The following is a 21,844-nucleotide window of genomic DNA, read 5'->3' on the forward strand; positions in this document are numbered from 1 at the left end:
ACTATACCTCTGAATGTGCCAGTTTATGGAAGCTAACAAGTCTCTTTTCATGAGCTGGTTTCAGTTGGGTTCTGATATTTACCACAGAAGAGTCCTGATGTATAATATCCTCAAGTAGGGCCATTGGTGGGGGCAGGGTTGGGGGCTTCCATCCATAGAATGCCAAAGCTGAATCTGCCTCTTACTTTATTCTTTTATGTTTTCTTTCATTCAACAAATATCTGCTGCATCTTTACTATGTTCAAGCACTGAGCTAGGCAGATGACAGGGCTACATCAGTTACAAAGGAGTGTCCCTCATAATGGATGAAAAATAACACCATCTTCATTTGCCTGAGCTGCTAGCACAAATACCACACAACAGGTTTGGCTTGAACAACAAGCATTTATAGGCTCAGGGTTTCAAAAGCTAGAAGGCTTGCTTCCTCCCAGGATCTGTCGTGTTCTGGCGCTGGCTGGCTGGCAGTTTGGAGCTGTATTTGTTAGGGTTCTCTAGGGAAACAGAATCAACAGGAGATATCTGTAAATATGAGATTTTAGAAGTGTCTCACACAACTGTGGGGATGCATGAGTCCAAATTCCATAGGGCAGGATGCAGGAATCTAGATTCCAAAGGGCAAGTTTACGAGTCCAAATTCTACAGGGCAGGCAGCAAGCAGGCAATTCCAATGAAGGTCTTTGATGAACTCACCAGGAGGGACTGGCTGGCTGAAGAAAAAGAAAAAGTTCTCTCTTCTCCCTTAAAATTCTTCACTGATTGGATTAAATCCAGCTGATTGAATTCTCTCATTGCAGAAGGCACACCCTTTGTTGATGTAATCAGTGATAGATGCAATCAATTGACTGATGATTTAATAAACTAGCCTTCTGGTTTATTAATCAGCCACAAATGTCCTTGCAGTAACAGGCCAGTGCTTGCTTGACCAGAATCTGGGCACCATCACCTGGCCAAATGTGATGGTTAGGTTCATTTGTCAACTTGATTTATTAAATCATCAATTGACTGCACCAGTGACTGATTACATCAACGAAGGGCATGTCTTCACAATGAGAATTCAGTCAGCTGGATTTAATCTTATCAGCTGAAGACTTTTAAGGGAGAAAGAGAGAGGACCTTCACTTCTTATTCAGCTAGCCAGTGAAGCATTTCCTGAGGAGTTCACTGAACACCTTCATTGGAGTTGCCAGTTTTCTGCCTGCCCTATGGAATTTAGACTCGTGCATCCTGCCCTAGGGAATTTGGACTCATGCATCCCCACAGTTGCGTGAGACACTTTTTTTTTTAATATTCATTTTATTGAGATATATTCACATACCACGCAGTCATACAAAACAAATCATACATTCGATTGTTCACAGTACCGTTACATAGTTGTACATTCATCACCAAAATCAATCCCCGACACCCTCATTACCACACACACAAAAATAACCAGAATAATAATTAAAGTGAAAAAGAGCAACTAAAGTAAAAAAGAACACTGGGCACCCTTGTCTGTTTGTTTGTTTCCTTCCCCCACCTTTCCACTCATCCATCCACAAACTAGACAAAGGGGAGTGTGATCCCCATGGCCCCCCCAATCCCACTGTCCCCCCTCATAAGCCTCATTTTTATACAATTATCTTCAAGATTCATGGGTTCTGAGTTGTAGTTTGATAGTTTCAGGTATCTACCACCAGCTACCCCAATTCATTAGAACCTAAAAAGGGTTGTCTATGTTGTGCGTAAGAGTGCCCACCAGAGTGACCTCTCGGCTCCTTTTGGAATCTCTATGCCACTGAAGCTTATTTCATGAGACACTTTTATAAAATCTTATATTTACAGATATCTCTTGTTGGTCTATTTCCCTAAAGAACCCTAATACAACTTGGTATTAGGGTGTGGTTTTTGAGAAACAGAATCTTAAAATGGGATTTTACAATATATTTTCTACTCTGATTAGATTCAAAGGCACTAATGACTCCATTTCCAATAATCAAGATGGCACTGACACTCCATGGAGTGAGTTGGCAATGTAGATATGCAAAATATCACCATTTGATTCTCCTAATCATACTCTTGTATGAAGCAAGACTCTGGGTGACAGTGTTTTTGACACCTTAACAGAGTTTTGTGGAGTTAAGAGGTATAATGATGTTGACTGGTTGCTCTCAGATATGCTGGATAAAGTTATAAGAGAAAGGGATGAGCTAAACACTTCAAATTTGAAACTTAAGTGCCGTATGACAGATGTAAAGGTTTCTATGTGTGCCCTGAAAGAAAATCTTATTTCTGGTGGCCGCAGACTTGAGATTTCTGAAAATCAGACCTGGAGTCTCTTTGTGCAAGTATCAGATTTACAACACAAACTAAAATTTCAATCTCGCAGGGTGTCTGCTTTTAAAGTAAAGGCATTGATTGGAAAAGAATGGGATCCTGAAACATGTAATGGGGACATATGGATTGATAATAATGGCAGCGAGAACATTGGAACTCTGGATTCTGCTGAGTCTTTGCTAGATAAACCTGTAATGGTCTGCCCTGAGGAAACAGCCCCCTACCCCCACCCCACCTCCAGTCTGCCCTGGGGAGCCTGCCATCCAACCTCCACCTAAAGAGATTAACCCTTCAGTGCCTGTTAAACCTATAATCACCTCCCCTGAGGAAGCAGCCCTCACTCCTCTGTTTGGATAGATTAATCCTGTTTCACGAGATGAAACTGCAATGGAATGTCCTGAGGTAAATGGCTTGAGGCATACTTCTAATTCTTTTCATGACCCACCTCCACCACCAGTCTTTGCTTCAGGACCTAAAACTAAAGTCCCAACAGGCCCCAAAGGGTGAGGTACAAAGTGTGACTCATGAGGAAGTATACTATACTCCAAAAGAAATGCATGAGTTTTCCAATTTATATAAACAGAAATCAGGGGAATATGTGTGGGAATGGCTATTAAGGGTGTGGAATAATGGAGGAAGGAATACAAAGTTGGATCAGGCTGAATTTATTGATTTGGACCCACTAAGCAGATTTCTGACTCAATGTTGTAGCTCAAGGGGTTAGAAAGGACATTAGCAGTTTGGGTGGTGGGCTGAAACATGGAGCAAAAGATGGCCGACATTGTCTGAGGTCATAATGCCAGAACTGCCCTGGTATAATGTAGAGGAGGACATTCAAAGGCTTAGAGAGATTGGAATGTTAGAGTGGATTTACCATGGAAGACCTCCTCACATACCCCTGGAATGTCCAGAGGACACACCTTTTACCAGGACTGTGAGGGATACATTTGTGAGACTAGTTCCATCATTCCTGAAGAGCTCTGTAGTCGCCCTTCTCTGTAGGTCAGATATTACTGTGGGAACTGCTGACACTGTGCTGGAATCCTTAAACACAATGGGGATAATCAGATCCCAAGTCGGCAGAAGCCAAGTGGCTGCAGTTAACCGCCAAAGACAAGGTGGGCATGGCTACCATAATGGAAAACAGGTACAAAGTAGCAGTCAAAATAATCTGACTTGCAGAGGCTTATGGCATTGGCCAGTAGATCTTGGAGTACCTAGAAGTAAAATAGACGGGCAGTATACTAAATTCTTGTTTGATCTGTATAAGCAGAAGAATTCTAGGTCAAGTGAACAAAAGTCTCCCTTGAATTACCAAAACAGAGAGTCACAGCCCCTTGATCAATTCCCAGACTTGAGGCAGTTTACAGACCCAGAGCCCCTTGAATGAGGGGAAAACTGGGTGCCCCTGGGGAAGGACACTGTTACACTGCCAAAAATGTATACTGTTAACCTTTCTCCCTTCTTTCCCCAGGGAAACCTACAGCCTTTTACCAGGTAACTGTGCATTGGGGAAAAGGAAATGATCAGATATTTCATGGATTATTAGACACTGGTTCCGAAGTGACATTAATTCCAGGAGACCCAAAATGTCACTTTGGTCCAACAGGCAGAGTTGGGGCTTATAGAAGTCAGGTGATCAATGGAGTTTTAGCTCAGATCCATCTCACAGTGGGTCCATTGGGTCCCTGGAGTCATTCTGTGGTTATTTCCCCAGTTCCAGAATGCATAATTGGAATAGACATACTCAGCAACTGGCAGAATTCTCACATTGGTTCCATGACTTGTGGAATGAGGGCTTTTATGGTAGGAAAGGCCAAGTGGAAGTCACTAGAACTGCCCCTGCCAAGCAAAATAGTAAACCAGAAGCAATACCAGATTCCTGGAGGGATTGCAGAGATTAACGCCACTCTTAAGGACTTGAAGGATACATGGGTGGTGATTCCCAACACATCCCCATTCATCTTTCCTATTTGGCCTGTGCAGAAAACAGATGAGTCTTGGAGGATGACAGTGGATTATCATAAGCTTAACCAGGTGGTGACTACAATTGCAGCTGCTCTTCCAGATGTAGAATCATTGCTTGAGCAAATCAACACATTCCCTGGTACGTGGAATGCAGCTATTGAGCTGGCAGATGCTTTTTTCTCAATAGCTGTTTAGTAAGGACCACCAGAAACAGTTTGCTTTCAGCTGGCAAAGACCAGCAGTATATATTCATGATCCTACCTCAGGGTTATACCAACTCTCCAGCCCAGTGTCATAATATTGTCTGCAAGGATCTGGATCATTTCTCCCTCCCACAAGACATCACACTGATCCATTATATTGATGATATCATGCTGACTGGACCTAGTGAGCAAGAAGTAGCAACTACTCTAGTTTTGTTGGTAAGGCATTTGCATGTCAGAAGACGGGAGATAAATCCAACAAAAATACAGGGGACTTCCACCTCAGTAAAATTTTTAGGTGTCCAGTGGTGTGGGGCATGTCAAGATATCCCTTCTTTGGTAAAGGATAAGTTGTTGCATCTGGCCCCAACTGTGACTAAAAAAGAGGCACAATGCCTAATTGGCCTCTTTGGATTTTGGAGACAACATGTTCCTCATTTGGGTGTGCTACTCTGGCCCATTTACCTAGTGACCAGAAAAGCTTCTAGTTTTGAGAGGGACCAGAACAAGATGAGGCTCTGTGAGAGATCCAGGCTGCTGTGCATGCCACTCTACCACTTGGACCGTATGATCCAGCTGATTCAATGGTGTTGGAAATGTCAGTGGCAAATAGGCTGTTTGGAGCCTCCGGCAGGCTCCTATAGGAGAATCACAATGCAGGCGCTTAGGATTTTGGAGTAAAGCTTTACCATCCTCTGCAGACAACTACTCTACTTTTGAGAAACAGCTTTTGGCCTGCTTATTGAGCCTTAGTAGAAACAGTACACCTAACCATGGGCCACCAAGTTACCATGAAATCTGAGTTACCCATCATGAGCTGGGTGTTGTCCAACCCTCCAAGCCATAAAGTTGGGCATGCACAGCAGCACTCCATCCTAAAATGGATATGGTATATACGAGATAGAATTCAAGCAGGTCCTGAAAGAACAAGTATGTTACATGAGGAAGTGACCCAAATGCCCATGGCCCACACTCTTTCCTCCTTACCTTCTCTTTCCCAGCCCACCGCTATGCCCTCTTAGGGAGCTCCTTATAATCAATTGAGGAAGAGAAAACTCAGGTCTGGTTTACAGAGGTTCTGCACGGTGTGCAGGCACTACCCAAAAGAGGACAGCTGCAGCACTGCAGCCCCTTTCTGAGATGTCCCTGAAGGACAATGGTGAGGGAGAGTCCTCCCAGTGGGTAGAACTTCAAGTGGTGCACCCGGTTGTTCATTTTGCTTGGAAAGAGAACTGGCCAGAGGTGCATTTGTATACTGATTCAAGGGCTGTTGCCAATGGTTTGGCTGGATGGTCAGGGATTTGCAAGGAACATGATTGGAAAATTGGTGACAAGGATGTCTGGGGAATAGGTATGTGGATAAGCCTTTCTGAGTGGGCAAAAAGCATGAAGATATTTGTGTCCCATGTGAATACTCACCAGAGGGTGACTTCACCAGAGGAATAATAATAAAGTGGATAAGATGACCCAGTTGGTGGATACCAGTCAGCCTCTTTCCCCAGCCACTCCTGTCATTGCCCAATGGACTCATGAACAAAGTGGTCATGTGGTAGGGATGGAGGTTATGCCTGGGCTCAGCAACACAGACTTCCATTCACCAAGACTGACCTGGCCACAGCCACTGCTGAGTGTCCAATCTGCCAGCAGAAGAGACCCACACTCAGTCCCTAATATGGCACCACTCCCCAAAGTGATCAGCCTGCTACCTGGTGGCAGGTTGATTACATTGGACCACTTCCATCATGGAAGGGGCAGTGATTTGTTCTCACTGGAATAGACACATACTCTGGATATGGGTTTGCCTCCCCTGCACACAATGCTTCTGCCAAAACTACCATCCATGGACTTACAGAATGCCTTATCCACCATCACGGTATTCCACACAGCATTGCTTCAGACCAAGGAACCCACTTCACAGCGAATGAAGTGAGGGAATGGGCACATGCTCACGGTATTCTCTGGTCTTACCATGTTCCCCATGATCCAGAGGCAGCTGGGTTGATGGAATGGTTGAATGGCCTTTTGAAGACTCAATTATGGTGCCAACTGGGTGGCAATACCTTGCAGGGATGTGGCAGTGTTCTCCAGGAGGCTGTGTATGCTCTGAATCAGTATCCACTCTACAGGGCTGTTTCACCCATAGCCAGGATTCACAGGTCCAGGAATCAAAGGGTGGAAACAGGAGTGGCATCACTCACTATCACTCCTAGTGATCCACTAGGAAAATTTTTCCTTCCTGTCCCTGCAACCTTAAGCTCTGCTAGTCTACAAGTCTTGGTTCCAAAAGTAGTAGTTCTTCTACCAGGAGACACAACAATAATTCCATTGAACTGGAAGTTAAGACTGCCACCTGGTCACTTTGGGCTTCTCATGCCTCTGAATCAACAGGCAAGGAAGGGGATTACAGTACTGGCTGGGTGATTGATCTTCACTATCAAGGGGAAATAGCACTGAAACTACACAATGGAGGTAAAGAAGAGTTTTCCTGGAATACAGGAGATCTCCTAGGGGCATCTCTTAGTACTACCATGCCCTGTGATTAAAGTCAATGGAAAACTGCAACAACCCAATCCAGGCAGGAATACCAATGACCAAGAAACTTCAGGAATGAAGGTTTGGGTCACCCCACCAGGCAAAAAATCATGGCCAGCTGAAGTGCTTGCTGTGGGTAAAGGGAACAAGGAATGGGTAGTAGAAGAAGGTAGTGATAAATATGAACTATGACCATGTGACCAGTTATAGAAACGAGGACTATGCTGGCATGACTATTTCCTCCTTGTTTTGTTATGAGTATGTTTGTATTTGTCCATAAAGCAAGTATGTTTGTCTTCCTCTCTATCTTAACCCCTTTTCATATGACATAAGCTGTGTTGTTCATTTTGCAGTATTTAAGTCGAAGGAAATCAAGTTTAAGAGTTACTGTCACCCAAGGACTTGCACCCTGTTCTGGAGAGATTTAGTGTGCTTCCGGTTGTACACAGGACAGCTGAGTATTGTTAGGTGAAATATATGTCTATTATTGTGCTCTACTTAGAGATAAATATGGTTTAAGGTGATGTGTATAACTGCCAAGTTGACTGTGATGGTTAACGTGTGTCACTTGGCCAGGTGATGGTATACAGGTGTCTAACCAAGCAAGCACTGGCCTAACCATTACTGCAAAGACATTTGTGGCTGGTTAATAAACCAGAAGGCTGGTTTATTAAATCATCAATCAACTGCACCTGTGACTGATTACATCAATGAAGGGAGTATCTTCCACAATGAGAGAATTCATTCAGCTGGATTTAATTCAATCAGTTGAAGACTTTTAAGGGAGAAAGAAAGAGGACCTTCACTTCTTCAGTGAGCCAGTGAAGCATTTCCTGAGGAGTTCATTGAACACCTTCATCAGAGTTGCCAGTTTGCTGCCTGCCCTACAAAATTTGGACTCGTGCATCCTGTCCTATGGAATTTGGACTTGTGCATCCCCACAGTTGCATGAAAGCACTTTCATAAAATCTTTTATTTACAGATATCTCTTGTTGGTTCTGTTTCCCTAGTGTGCCAGTATGAATGTATTGTGTCCCCCAAATGCCATTATCTTTGTGGTCTTGTGGGGCAGAGATTTGCTTGGAATGTGCCCCACCCAGCTGTGGGAGATGATTCTGATGAGATGTTCCCATGGAGGCATGGCCCCGCCCATTCAGGGTGAGCCTTGATCAGTGGAGCTATATAAATGAGCTGACTCGGGGGGAGGGAACTGAGTGCAGCTGGGAGTGATGTTTTGAAGAGAAGCAAGCTTGCTAGAGAGGAACGTCCTGGGAGAAAGCTGTTTTGAGGCCGGAGCTTTGGAGCAGACGCCAGCTGCCTTCCTAGCTAGCAGAGGTTTTCCGGACGCCATTGGCCATCCTCCGGTGAAGGTACCCAATTGCTGAGGTGTTACCTTGGATGCTTTGTGGCCTTAAGACTGTAACTGTGTAGTGAAATAAAGCCCCGTTTTATAAAAGCCTATCCATCTCTGGTGTTTTGCATTCTGCAGCATTAGCAAACTAGAACACCCAGAGAACCCTAACTAATACACCAAGTTAACACATGAACCTAACCATCACAAGGGGTTTCCTTGGCTTTTCCACCACATGGCGATGTCCTCTCCTTTCTCTTTCCGCTGACTTCCTGCCTCTCCCTATGGCCTTCTCTGACTCTGGATTCTAGTTTCTTTCTCTTTAAAAGGCTGCCAGTAATCTTGTTTAAGACCCAACTTCATTACATTGGGCCACACCTTAAATTAATATCTTCAAGAGCTACTACTTACAGTGGGTTCACACCCACAGGAATGCGAATTAAGATTAAATCAGGGTACATAATTCAATCTATCACAAACAGTAAATTGTCTGCCTCAGGCATGTGGAGGCTAAAATGAAAAATAAAGAGAATCAGAATTCCCTTCCCCTAAACAAGCAATAATTCCTCAGGATAAAGGAAGTAGAAGATGCTGAGGAAACACATAAAAGCTATGCCCTGTCTCCCCTCTAGTCCCACCTACATTACTGGAGTCCATGGATTGTAAAATATACCTTTTTCACACTTTCATCATCTCTGAAATTAGGATGCACCTTACAAAGACCCTTAATGATCACTATTGGCCAAGTGGCAATCATGATGTAACTGAACGTTCTAGAGAAACAACTACACAGCCACATGTCCTCAACCTTTCAGTAAATAAACTATTTAGGGAACATTTGAAGAAGGAATATGAGCCCCAGTTATTGCTAAAAAAATTTTGGTAAAATGAAGAAAATGCCAACATCAAAACTTTCAGAAGCAGTATTGATAACTTGGAAAAAATCTAGACTCAATAACAGAATATCCTTTAAAGAAATATTGCATCACCAGCCCACTTGATGGCACAGAGGATGATATCAGGGAGGGGTGGGGAGATGGATGTTGATGCTCCTGAATCAAAAAGTGATTCAATAGCTTATAAGTAAATACCTGAAACTATCAAACTCCAACCCAGTAGCCTTGACTCTTGAAGACGATTGTATAACTATGTAGCTTACAAGGGGTAACAGTGTGTTGGTGAAAACCTTGTGGATCACACTCCCTTTACCCAGTGTATGGATGGGTGAGTAGAAAAATGGGGACAGGGACTGTGGGAGCTCCTGGCCTCCAAGAGTCTTGAAAACTGAACACAGCAGTTTGCTTGACCTAGGACCTTTTCTCCTTGTAGTATCAGATGCTAACTGTAATCTATACCCAAAACTACCTCCTCCCTGAGACTCACTGAGATACTGTTATCTCTATAATCCTCCCCTCTTCCCTGTTGATTACAGTCAACCCCTCCCTACATTGCAGGACCCTCCTCCCAGCTTTATGCTCTCATATCCATTGGAACGTCGAGCCCTTATAACCAGATTATTCAGCCTCCCAAAGAGGGGCTATTTCCACATTGTGCTCTGAACATGCCCCCATTCAGAGCAGCTCCTGATTTCAGGGCAACCTGGCTCAACTTCCCCACCCTGTAGGTAAGCCCTATAATAAAAGCTCATGTCTCAGAACGTGTCTAGTGCTTTCTTTAGCCCTTTGGCTACAAAAGCCCTCTTGGGCCGTGACAGCAACTAAATGAGGATTGGAGTGGGACAAGGGGATGATTTGGGTTTTCTTTTTAACTTTTGTTGTTTATTCTTATTTTTATTCTTTCCAGTGTAAATAAAATGTTCAAAAATGGATTGGGGTGATGAATGCACAACTATACAATGGTACTATGAACAGTTGATTGTACACCATGGATGACTGTATGGTATATGAATATATCTCAATAAAACTGAATTTTTAAAAAAAAAATTATTCAAAAGAGTTGGATTCTGAAAGTTTGAAGTTTTAGAAATATTCCATTAAACTCATTTCACTTGCATTTTCTTTTTTATAAATGCACAAGAAATATATTGTTCCAACCCAGCTCTTGAAGGGCTCAGGTCAGCACAGCCCCACGACCAGAGAGCACACCAGGCACAGAGTCAGACACGAGCTGTATTAGGACTTATGAGCAGGAGAGGGTCCCCAGTGACGGACATCTCTGGAAAATGGAATTAGCACTCCACAACGGCGGGGAGTTCAAGGGGCAGTTTATAAGGATTTAGGACAAAGACATTCCATAGGATATGAAAACAGTTTCAGCAGAGTCTCATGACACAGGGGTCTGGAGGTTTGTTATCAAAAGTGATGAGGGGAGGGGAGGTTTTTTTGCTTTGTTCAAGATACCATCTGTACATTCTTTCCCCTGCTCAAGAGATCTGATGACCTTTAACTTCTGACCCAGTCAAATAGGCAGCTAAATGCAATAACTTGCTCTCAATATGGAGGGGGAGACCAGGCCCTGGGTCTCCATGTATATATATATGAAAATCTGTCAAAATAAGCCCAAAAAAGAGCTCTTTTGACAAGCACACAATAAAACATAAGTGATAAGAAAAAGTGTGCCAGAGTGTAGTAATTGGCAATTTTATTAGTCAGTGTTCACTCAGAGAAACAGAAGCCACACAACACATTTCAAATGAGGGAATTTAGTATAGGGAATTTGCTTACAAAGAATTGCAGGACTGAACAGATAAAAGGGGACAATGAGATAACTCAGAGATAGTAACTGCAAAGACCAGCATCAGCCCTGGGGCCGGGGGACCAAGGGAGGAAGCTGGGATTATTCAGAACCTAAATGCTTGGAGGAGGGGCCCTAAGCAGCTGGGACCCAGCCCTCTGAGGAGGGCATACTTTACACTGAATCTGATTCTGAGATCAGAAAGATGCCAGAGGCTGGAACCACCTGCTGCTGCCTGGGTGAGGAGCCATTTGGGAGGGGGACAGGAAGCAACAAGGAAGTCCCCCTTCCCCCTCCTCCTGCATCCTCACGCCCCTTTAATGACCCTATTCGCAGAACCTGACAGACAGCCCGCAGCCAAAGAAGTGTAGTTTGCAGATTCCTAGTCCTGGCATCACAAAGGAGAATCTAGAAGAGGGGATGTGGAGCTGAGAAACAACAGCTTAAAAACTGGCACAGCAGTGTTTTTCTTTCTTAAAGATATATAAAATAATGGTGCAACTTACATTAACATTACATTTGACAGCCTATTAGATTCTATGGCTCCCATTACAAGACCCCAAATACTAGTGGCTTACACAAGTTATAAATTTATTCCTCTCCCACTTAACAGTCTGGGTGTGAGCAGTCCAGAGTGGATATGATGGCTCCACAGTGCCAGGACTCAAAACGCTTACCTTGTTGTGCTGCCATTTTCAACACATGGCTTACACTTTGTGATCCAAAATAGTTACTCTGGTTCCAGCCAACACATCCACATTCCAGCTGGAGGGAAAGAGATAGTATCCTCCAACCCTTTAAAGAAGAGGTTGGTAAACTACTACCCTTGGGCCAAATCTGGCTCACTGCCTGCTTTTATAAATAAAGTTTTTTCAGTACACATGCACACCTATTCATTTATGTATTGTCTATGTTTGTTTTTGTACTACAGCAGAATTAAGTAGTTGTAATGGAAATTATACGGCCTGCAACACCTAAAATATTTCATATCAGGCCCTTTAAAGAAAAAGTTTGCTCACCCCTACTAAGGGAACAACAGCCTGGAAGTTGAACAAATGACTTCTATTCCCACAACTCAGTTATATGAACAGATGAAACAGCCAGGGAGGCAAGGAAACATGTCTTCAGCTGAATAGCTTGTGCTCACCTAAAGATCCTATTACCGTGGAAGACGACAGTCTCTCTACCCAACCTTTCCGTCAAGTTCTACTACTGGCTTGTGCCTCTTCTGGCCTCCCTATCACTTACTGTCTGAACCACTCTAATGCTAGCAATTAATTTACTGTTTCCTATAAATGTCCAGCATTCCCACCTAGTTATAGCAGCAGTATAACACTCTGCAGCCAGTCTCCCTCTTCTTCCTTGCTGGCAACTTCCTGTTTTTGTTTAGTGTGGCAGGAAGAGGGACGGTGGGCCCCATTACAGGATGAACCCCGATCTGATGCATCCCCTTTTGTCTGCCATTGGTTTGGAAATGGTCATGTCACCCAGTTCTGGCCATTTAGAAGTAAAGGAGTTCTTGGAAAGATTGTCCTGCCTGATTAAAAACAGTCAGGATAATATGGGAGGAGAAATCCACTCTTCTCTGGGAGGATTTTGTCCTGGTAGCCATGGCAGCCATCCTGACTTGGCGTGGAGAGAAAACAAAGAAAATCTCAGAAAAGCTGACCTGGAGCCCTAATATCACGGAACTCTGACTTAATTGCCCTAAAACTACCTGCCTTCAGGCTTTTTGATCTCAAATATAATAAACCCTTAATATTTAAGCCACTTTCAGTTGGGTAAGCTATAACTTATAGCCAAAGCATCCTTTATAAAAATTCCATTTAGTGATATGTTCACATTCACACACATTTGCAAGTTCACATAATTAATACTCACAACTGTGTATGATTTGAATTTCATACTTATTATACATTCAAAAAAGCAAGGCTTAAAAAGGCTAAGTAACCTACCCAAAGATCTTCAGCCCAAAGCATGGTAGAGTAAGGACCTTTACCAACTACAAAGGCTAGATGTTCTTATAGCACAGTACTATGCCTCAAAAAAAAAAATTTCATTTTGCTCTTGATGGGCCCTCTGCTCTGCATATAATAGGCCATCAGTAAATCTTCATGTTGGATGATGAGAAAAATTGGATCAAGCCTTGGACTCTAGAAGAGCAGCATAATGGCCTCCTTAAAGCTGATCATCAGTTCTTTTGAGGATAATGCTAGTCACCTCTGCAGGCAGGTAACTGGTTCCCTAAGACAAACTGCTGACCTCATCTACAATGGCCCTTAATCCCCCAAAGCAGCTGCTCCTTCCTATACTACCATCCCCTAGGCTTGGGATGAGCATCCCAAAGGTTCAACAGAGAGGCTGGCTTGCACCTGCATCAAGCCAGGAGGGCTGGGAAAGCCTATAAACAAAAAAAACTCACTATTTTTTCAAACACAAAAACAGTTCAAGTTCCAAAAAATAACTTAAGAGTTGTGAGATTCAGGAAAGATAAAGAGGTCATGTTGATGTGAGTGAACAGGAAGTAAAAGTAAAGGACATAGAGAAACAGGACATGAAACCTGTTCCCAACTTCTTCTTGTGACACTGAGTTGGGGAGTTACCACCTCACACAACAACTGAGTGCACCCTCCATGTGGCAGAGTCTCAGGATACTCAGTAAATATTAAAAACCTCTACTCATGGATGATGGAAAAAGTTTTGGTAAAGGATGGTGGTGATGGCAGCACAACCTTGTGAATGTAATTAACAGCACTGAATTGTAAACTTGAAAGAGGTTTAAATGGGAAACTTTATGTTGTATATATGTTACCAGAATAAAATTTAAAAAAAAAAAACCATAGAACTATACAACACAAAGAGTTGTAAACTATAATGTAAACTATGGACTATAGTTAGTAATATAATTATTGAAATATTGGTCCATCAATTGTAACAAAGTTACCACACTAATGCAAAATGTTAATAATAAGGAAAACTGAGTGTTGGGGGTGGGGGTAGAAGGCAGTAATATGGGAATGCTGTTCTTCCTGCATGATTTTTCTATAAACCTACAATGGTTCTAATTTTAAAAAGAAAAAATTAATGGAAGCATTTATAAGCACTTAGGTGTCCACATTTGATAATGGTGGAGTGTCCCCTATCAGACCAAACCCTCTCCCAGGTAACAACTCTGAATAAGGTATATATATAATTACCTGAAGGTACTGGAGAGCATCTAAAAGCAGGCAGACCAAAGGAAAGTTGACACTTTGAAGAAGAAAATGGCACTTTGTCATTTTAAAAAGCTTTTCACCTGAGGACAGACCCCAGAAGGCACTACACAGGATGGCTAATACTCCAATAGAAACCCACAATTTTGCTGGCTTGAATATCTAGAGCTTAGGGATACTACAGAGCTGAAAAGTGAGGGAGAAAATACTTAAAAAGAGAGAGCCATAGAGAATAAACTCCAAATCTGCATATAAACTCTGCCCAACTCTCCGCCAGATCCCTGAACTACCCAAGTGTTCAGGAAATTTCAACTAAAGCTGATAAAATGAACAGGGTTCAGCTGCTGCCCACCACAAAAGAGACAGAGTTCAGAGTTTGAATTTAGCCAAGTTAATGGTCTACTAAAACAGAAAATAAATACTCTTTGGAGGAATATACAGGATCTAGAATATCTGCAATGTAGCAACATGATATCCAAGATACAATTAAAGATAGACATATGAACAGACAGGCACATATGACCCCTACTCAAGAGAAAATGCCATTTATGGAGACTGACATGGAGTTAACCCAAATGCTGTAAATAGCAGGCAAGGATTTTAAAGCAGCTATTACAAATGTGTCTAAGGACATAAAGGAAAGTATGCTCATCTGAGTAAACAGAAAATCTCATTAGAGAAATAGAAACTATTAAAAAGAACCAGATAAAAAGTCTAGAACTAAAAAAATGTTAACATCTGAAGAGAAAAAAATCACTGAATTGGCTTAACAGCTTATTCAGAAGAAAGAATCAACAACTTGAAGATAAATCAATAGAAATTATTTAATCTGAAAAGCACAGAAAAGAAAGGATAGGGAAATCAAATAGATTCAGGGATCTATGGGAAATATACAAAGGTCTAATATATGTGTAATTGGAGTTCTAGAAATAGAGAAGAGAGATAATGGGACATAAACTATTTTGAGGAGATAATGTCCTGAATTTTCCCAAATTTGGTAACTGACTATCAAAAACTATTAACCCAAAATTCTATATATCCAGTAAAAATATTCTTCAAGAATGAATGCAAAATAAAAATATTTGCAGATAAACTAAAATGATGAGAATTGATCACCAGTAGACATGAACGATAATAATTACTAATGTAAGTTCTCGGGCTGAAGGAAAATGATATCAGATGAAAACTTCAGTCTCTTCAAGATGAAATAAAGAGCCCTAGAAGGGCCAATATGTGGGTAAGTGTTAAAGATTGTGTTTTCCTCATAATTTCTTTAAAATATATGTGAGTTTAAAGCAAAAATATCAACTTTATATTACAGAGTTTGTAACCTATCAATGTAGTACATAAGACAACACAGCATAAAAGACAGGAAAGGGTGGCAAATGGACCCATATAGCTGCAAATTTCTTACATTTTATGTATTCACAATATTAACTCTAAGTTGACTGTGGAAAGGTAAGGATGTATATTGTAATTCCAAGAGGAACCACTAAAAAATATACAAAAAAGGTATCGCTAAAAAAACAATAGATTAAAATTGAATTCTAAAAAATATTCAATTAACCCAAAGGAAGGTTGAAAAGGAAGAACAGAACAAAAAAAAAAAAAAAAAAAAGGGACATGAAGATCTCATCTTGAGTGAAATAAGCCAGACACAAAAGGACAAATACTGTATGATCTCACTGATATGAAATAATTAGAATAAGCAAACTCACAGAGTCAGAATCTAGAATATAGGTTAGCAGGAGGTGCAGTAGGGATAGGGAATGGGAAGTTAAGGCTTAAGATGTACAAAGTTCCTATTTGGAATAATGGAAATGTTTTGGTAATGGATAGTGATGATGGTAGCATAACGTTGTGAACATAATTAACAGCACTGAAATATATACATGAATGTGGTTAAAAGGGGAAATGTTAAGTTGTATATATGATAACAGAATAAAAATGTTTTTAAAAAATCAAGCAACATTATGTCAGATATGAAAGGCCACACATTATATGATTCCACTGATATGAAATGTTCAGAATAGGTCAATCCATAGAGACAGAAAGCAGATTGGTAGTTTCCAAGGATTGGTGTGAGGGGGTGAGGGAATTAGGGGATGTGGGCTAAAGAAAGGGTATGTGATTTCTCTCTGCGGTGATGGAAAAGTTCTAAAATTGATTGTGGTGATGCTTGCACAACTCTGTGAATATACTAAAACCCACTGAATTGTACACTTTAAAAGAGTTAATTGTAGCGTAAGTAAATTATATCTCAATAAAGCTGTTATAAAAAAAAGAATTGTGCCCTTTATTATATGTAAGTTATACCTTGATTAAAATGTTTATACCACATTTGTAATTTAAGGATAATTCAAATAATGTACATTCATCTAAGAATCTTTCACGTAGCAATTTTTCTAACTCTGAAAATCTCCCAGAAGTTTTGGGCATGTTGAAATTTGTGATTATCCCTGGTTCACAGTTGCAGTAATGAAGGTGTCAGGATATGTTGCCTAGGATTAAAACAGATCATCCATTGAGGTAAGAACAGAGTGCAGGTCCCAATTCCTTCCTAGAACAGACTACTGAGGACCCAGGACGGGGCTGCAGGCACTTTCACGTCTGCTACACCTCCAACCCAAGGCCCCAAGTTCTCCCTTCCATTCCGGTCCTGGTAATTCCCTGTGATGGTTAAGTACACATGGATGCCGAGCAGGGTCCCCAGGCTCAGGTAGAAGTTCCCTCTCTCCTCACTCTCAACCAAACCCCTCCTTTCATTCACTGGACTTCACTGTAATCTTTGCCAGTGACACTTTAACAAACTAAACACAAACTAAAGATTAAAGTCCTTAGCCCAGCCCCGCCCCACCACATCCTTGCAAGTCAGTGGGGAAAGCACAGGACGGTGGTCTGCAGATCTGCCTGAGAGACTGCCTCTGCCTCTAATCAGCTGTGCACCCTGGGTGAGTCCCGACCCCTCTAAGACTCAGTTTGTTCCTCTGTAAACAGTGTGTGGGGGACACACTGCCAGCCCCATTTTACATTGGTGGAAACAACTTAGATGGTCACAGGCAGAGCCAGGATTCAAATCCAGGTCCTTGGGGTCTGTTGGTTTCACCCACCTGGGCTCCACAGCTGTAGGGTCAGCACACCAGAGGCAGAGGCCACTCTTCCTAGCTCAGGCTGGGATTTGTACCCCAACCTCACACTGACACTAAAATGTACCTCTTCCAAAGAGCTGCGTATATTTTAACTCTCTTATCGACAGACAGTATCAAAGATGCAGCCGAGCTGAGTTGCTGGATAAGGAATAACGCCAGAAAGAACAACCAACTTGCCCAAAGCCCAAAAGGGTTAGAGGCAGAATCTGGTGATGACCTAGTTCCAATTCTCAGCCCAGGGCTCGTTCCTCTGCCCCGCAGCTGCCTCCTGTTCACGGACTGGGAGCAGCAGAAGAGTCGAAAGGAGAGGAATGCAGAGAGATCTGGCAGAGGAAGGGTTCACGCTGCCTCCCTCCCTCAGCCCCTTGCAGCTGCAGGCCGGGTCCTCCCCAGCAGAATCTGAGCCAGCCAGTCCTGGCCCAGCAGGGGCATGTGAGAAGCCTCACCCCAACACTAGCCCTGGGGTCCCAGCCCATAGGTGTCTACTGGGGACATCGGCTGTGCACTGAAGAGGCATGTGAGGAGGGCACCTTGTGCCCACCTACATCACAGCCTTGACACTCAAGAGCCACTGTCCCTGAGTTACAGGTTGTGCTGCTGTTCCTGTGTCAAGCTCTTACAATCCTAAAAGGGGCAAAGGGACATTGTGTAACTGCTGGAAACATGACAGAAGGTGAACCACAACACAACATGAAACCAGCTCCTAGAATTGTGAAATGTATGTCATGGTTCTAATCGTTCTGCAACAGCATAAAAAAAAATCACAGAATTAACACCAGATGAATACACAAAACAAAAATACACTAGCAGCATTATCTCTAGGAAAAAAACTGAGTCTCAGCTCAGACTGTGGCCCCACCACCCCTCCCTGCGTTTTCTCTCAAAGCACCTCCCTCCAGCTTCGAAATTTGCAGCTTTGCTGCAGCCCTGTCCCCATGATCCTGTCTGCCTGGGCCTGATAGAGCCCCTGCCCCAGGGCTGTGATCCTTGCCAGGGGCAGTTATGGCACCATCCAGTTTGGGAGTTTTCATCCCAACTCCACCTCCTACTGTCAAGATGACCCTGGACAAGCTACATAACCTCTACGTGCTTTAACAGCACCAACCTTGTAGGACTGTGAAGATTAAATGAGTTAATACAGGTAGTTGCCCAGAACAGTGCCAGGTGTTTAGTAACTATTTGATGTATCAGTAACTTTCAAACACATCGACCATGACCCATGGTAAGAAATGAAGTTTATATCACAACCTCAGACATGCAGACACACATGCCTAACAGCAATAAATGTTCCACAAAACTATACTTACCATTATTACCTGCAACATACTCTGATATGATATTTTCCATTTTCTTCTATTTTTTTTTTAATGCTCATCTACATCGATTTCGTGACCTACTGATGGCTCATGTCCCACAATCTGAAAAAAACACTGTAGTAAATGTCTGTAAGGGGTAGCTGCAGAGGTTCCCCATAGCCCTGGATGCCAATCCTGGCTTCTTTCCCTTCCGCTCACACTTACACCCTGAGCATGCCCTGGGACTGAGCCAGACCCAGGCCAGGTCGGCTGGGCAGGCAGCAGACCTGTGAGGGAGAACATGGCAGGCGCACCACCAGAGAGCCGGACAGGCCCTCTGTGGCCTACCATGAGCGCGGTCTTCCCTGTGTGTCTCACAGGACTACAGATAAACAGGACTGGTCCTCCTCTGGAATTCAGAATGTGAATTAAGCTGGGAAAGGGGCTCTCTGGAAAAGAGAGCTGTGGAAATGCTGAATAGACTAACAGATGGCTCTGGAAGAAAAAGTGCTGGATACACAGAAATACAGAAATGAAAATGAGCAGGGTGGGAGTGCCCCTGCCAGAAGGCATCTGGCATTAGCAGGAACAGCTGCACTGAATGATGGTGACCTCAGAAGGAGCCAGGAGCACTGGGAGATACCACCATTGGCTCCAGAGGGTAAAGCAAGAGGTCAGACAGGGTGAGGAGGTAATGCCTGCCCACACCTTCACCTAGTCTCCTGCCCGTGATGGACAAGGGAGCCCATTAAATGGAATATGAACCTGGTCCAAGGATTCTCTCACCACATCCCAAGGGAGGGTCCCTTTGCAGCTGTAGCTGTGGCCCTGCCCACTGGAAGGTGTGGGAGTGGTCCTGCCATCTGGACAGAGGACAAATAATAATGCCATGTGGCCTGCATGAGCTGGAATATGTACACCTCTGTTTTCTGTTCATTCAACAAATAACCTCTGAGCACCGACTATCATGCTCCAAGCTCCGAGGTAAGCAATGGAGAGATTGATGGGCCCTTCTTGTACTCACTGGCAGTACAAATGAGGAGTGAGGAATGAAGAAGCAGCCAGTAACAACACAGTATTGTGCGCAGTGATTGACAGATGCCTAGAGGGCAGTGGCTGTGCAGAGAGGGCATTTTCCCCAACTCCAGAGGTTCAGGACAAGGTCTTCAGAGATGAGCCTCACTGTAACCAAGAAGTTAAGATTCAAGAGATGATTATGATTACTGAATCATTATATAGATATTCCTTTCTACTTTCTGTATATTAGAGTAACAGAGGGAACTACCTGAAATCTCTGAACTATAATCCAGCTGCTTTGATCTCTGATTAGGATTGCATAGCCTTTATTTTGTGCCCTTGTGATTATAAAAACAAAAACCTTGTGACTAACCCTCACATGTACCCCTTTTATCCAGTTTTTCAACTTTAGAGTCATGATCACAGACCCTAATTTTTATTAATGAAGGGACTTGAGTAAGCCCAGAAGTAACCCACCCCAATTCAAAGCTATCTTGATAAAGGAAGGTGGATCTAACAAAACGGGCCCGTCTAACATGCACAGTAGCTTCAACTTCAACCTACAGTGACCTATACCTCATTATAATACTAAAAATCACGTCTAACTTCATATTAAGGCCACCATTTTCTTACGTATGTTCTGTGACTAAGCATGTAATCAATCTGCGCATGCTCAATAATTAGATCATCTCTAATGACATCATCTAGAGCCATTGTGCTTATTATCCTAAAACATGCCCATCTTTTGATACTATAGAACTATCAGAATAACTGCAGTTCACAGAGAGATTTTTAGGCCAATAGAACATCTGATCTCCTGTTTCATGCCTAGCAATAAATTTTCTCTCTTTGAAACCTCGGTGACTCAGGACTTGGTCATTTGCATGCACTTGGCAGAGAAACCACCATTTTTGGTCACTATCATGATCTGGAAGCATTTTCCCAAACAGAGAGTAGAGGGAAGGGCCTTCCAGTTACAGGGAGCAACAATGGCATAGTACAGGGATGAGAGGCATTTCAGCTAACTGTGAAAGGATGATTCCCAGTGGATGCAGCGCAGGGTAAGAAACAGAGGTGAGACATGGGACGCTGCCACTTTACCTGCCTCATGACCTTGCCTGACTAGAAACCACTCCCAGAGACACCCAAAGATACTCAGTTCAATGAGCATCTATTGAGCACCCCGTACCAGGTGAGTGCTGGGCATATGAAAATAAACACCGTCAGTTCCTAATCTTAAGAAGCACACAGTGTAATGGGAGGAACAAGCACTCTACAATGTGCTATGGGAACACTGAACAAAGCACTAGAGAGAAGCAATTAGCTGCTCAGAGAAGAGACAATTACAATGGCCCAGAAAGGATGACTACGCATTCTACCACATGGAGAGACAAGAAAGCATAACAAAAGGTGTGGAGGCATACAAGGAAAGACAAGGGCCCAGGTGTCTTCACAGAACAGTAAGAGGCCCTCAGTGGCCAGAATGTACCATACAGAAAGCAGGGGAGACAACAGGTGGCTAGAGTACCAGCTGCGGGCACACAGAGGTGCCTAGACTCCTACAGCCTATGGCAGTGACAATGGGTGTGAATAGAAGGCCGCTGGCCCAGGCAGGTTCACAGTTCTGACTTTACCTAGGGCCTCAAAGGCAGCAACCCCCAAATATCACTACCATCTGGTGCCTTGCCCAGCCCAGCTCCCCAGTCACCATAAAGTGAAAAGCTTGAAATGCCTGGGAGCACGACCAGCTCAGCCCCCACATACTGGGAAACTGAAGCCGGGAAGAGGAGAGTCATGTGCCTCAAATCGCGAGGTCACAGACAAGGCCCACAAAGCGCTCTCCTGACTACAAGTCAGGGTCTTTTCCCCCATAAGTACATTACGCCTTTGAACGGTTTAGCCTCTTCATCTGTAAAATAGAGAGAAAGAACCTTCCTGCACCGCTAGGAGTCGTTAGGAGGCAAGGAAGTAGAGGGCGTGGGCGGGAGTGATTGCGTTGCGAAGCAACAAGAGCTTGCAAAATCCAACACCCGCCCTCTGTACCCGCCCCCGCTGTACCCACCTCCTTCTACCTCCTCTTCCGCTCCCTCCTTCAGGGCCTGCCCGC

General features: G+C 43.2%; 1 long non-coding RNA gene across 1 annotated transcript; it reads right to left on the reverse strand.

Annotated features, from left to right (window-relative positions):
- Positions 1–251: 251 nt before the first annotated feature.
- Positions 252–21,835, reverse strand: LOC119542465. Its single transcript, XR_005218480.1, has 4 exons — positions 21,800–21,835; positions 19,745–19,902; positions 18,733–18,843; positions 252–491 (listed from the first exon to the last, which is right to left on the reverse strand). It is a non-coding gene; the product is annotated as an uncharacterized LOC119542465 (long non-coding RNA).
- Between the last annotated feature and the right edge of the window lie 9 nt (positions 21,836–21,844).

Source organism: Choloepus didactylus, chromosome 8 (genome assembly GCF_015220235.1).
Source record: "Choloepus didactylus isolate mChoDid1 chromosome 8, mChoDid1.pri, whole genome shotgun sequence".
In the NCBI taxonomy this organism is placed as follows: Eukaryota; Metazoa; Chordata; class Mammalia; order Pilosa; family Megalonychidae; genus Choloepus; species Choloepus didactylus.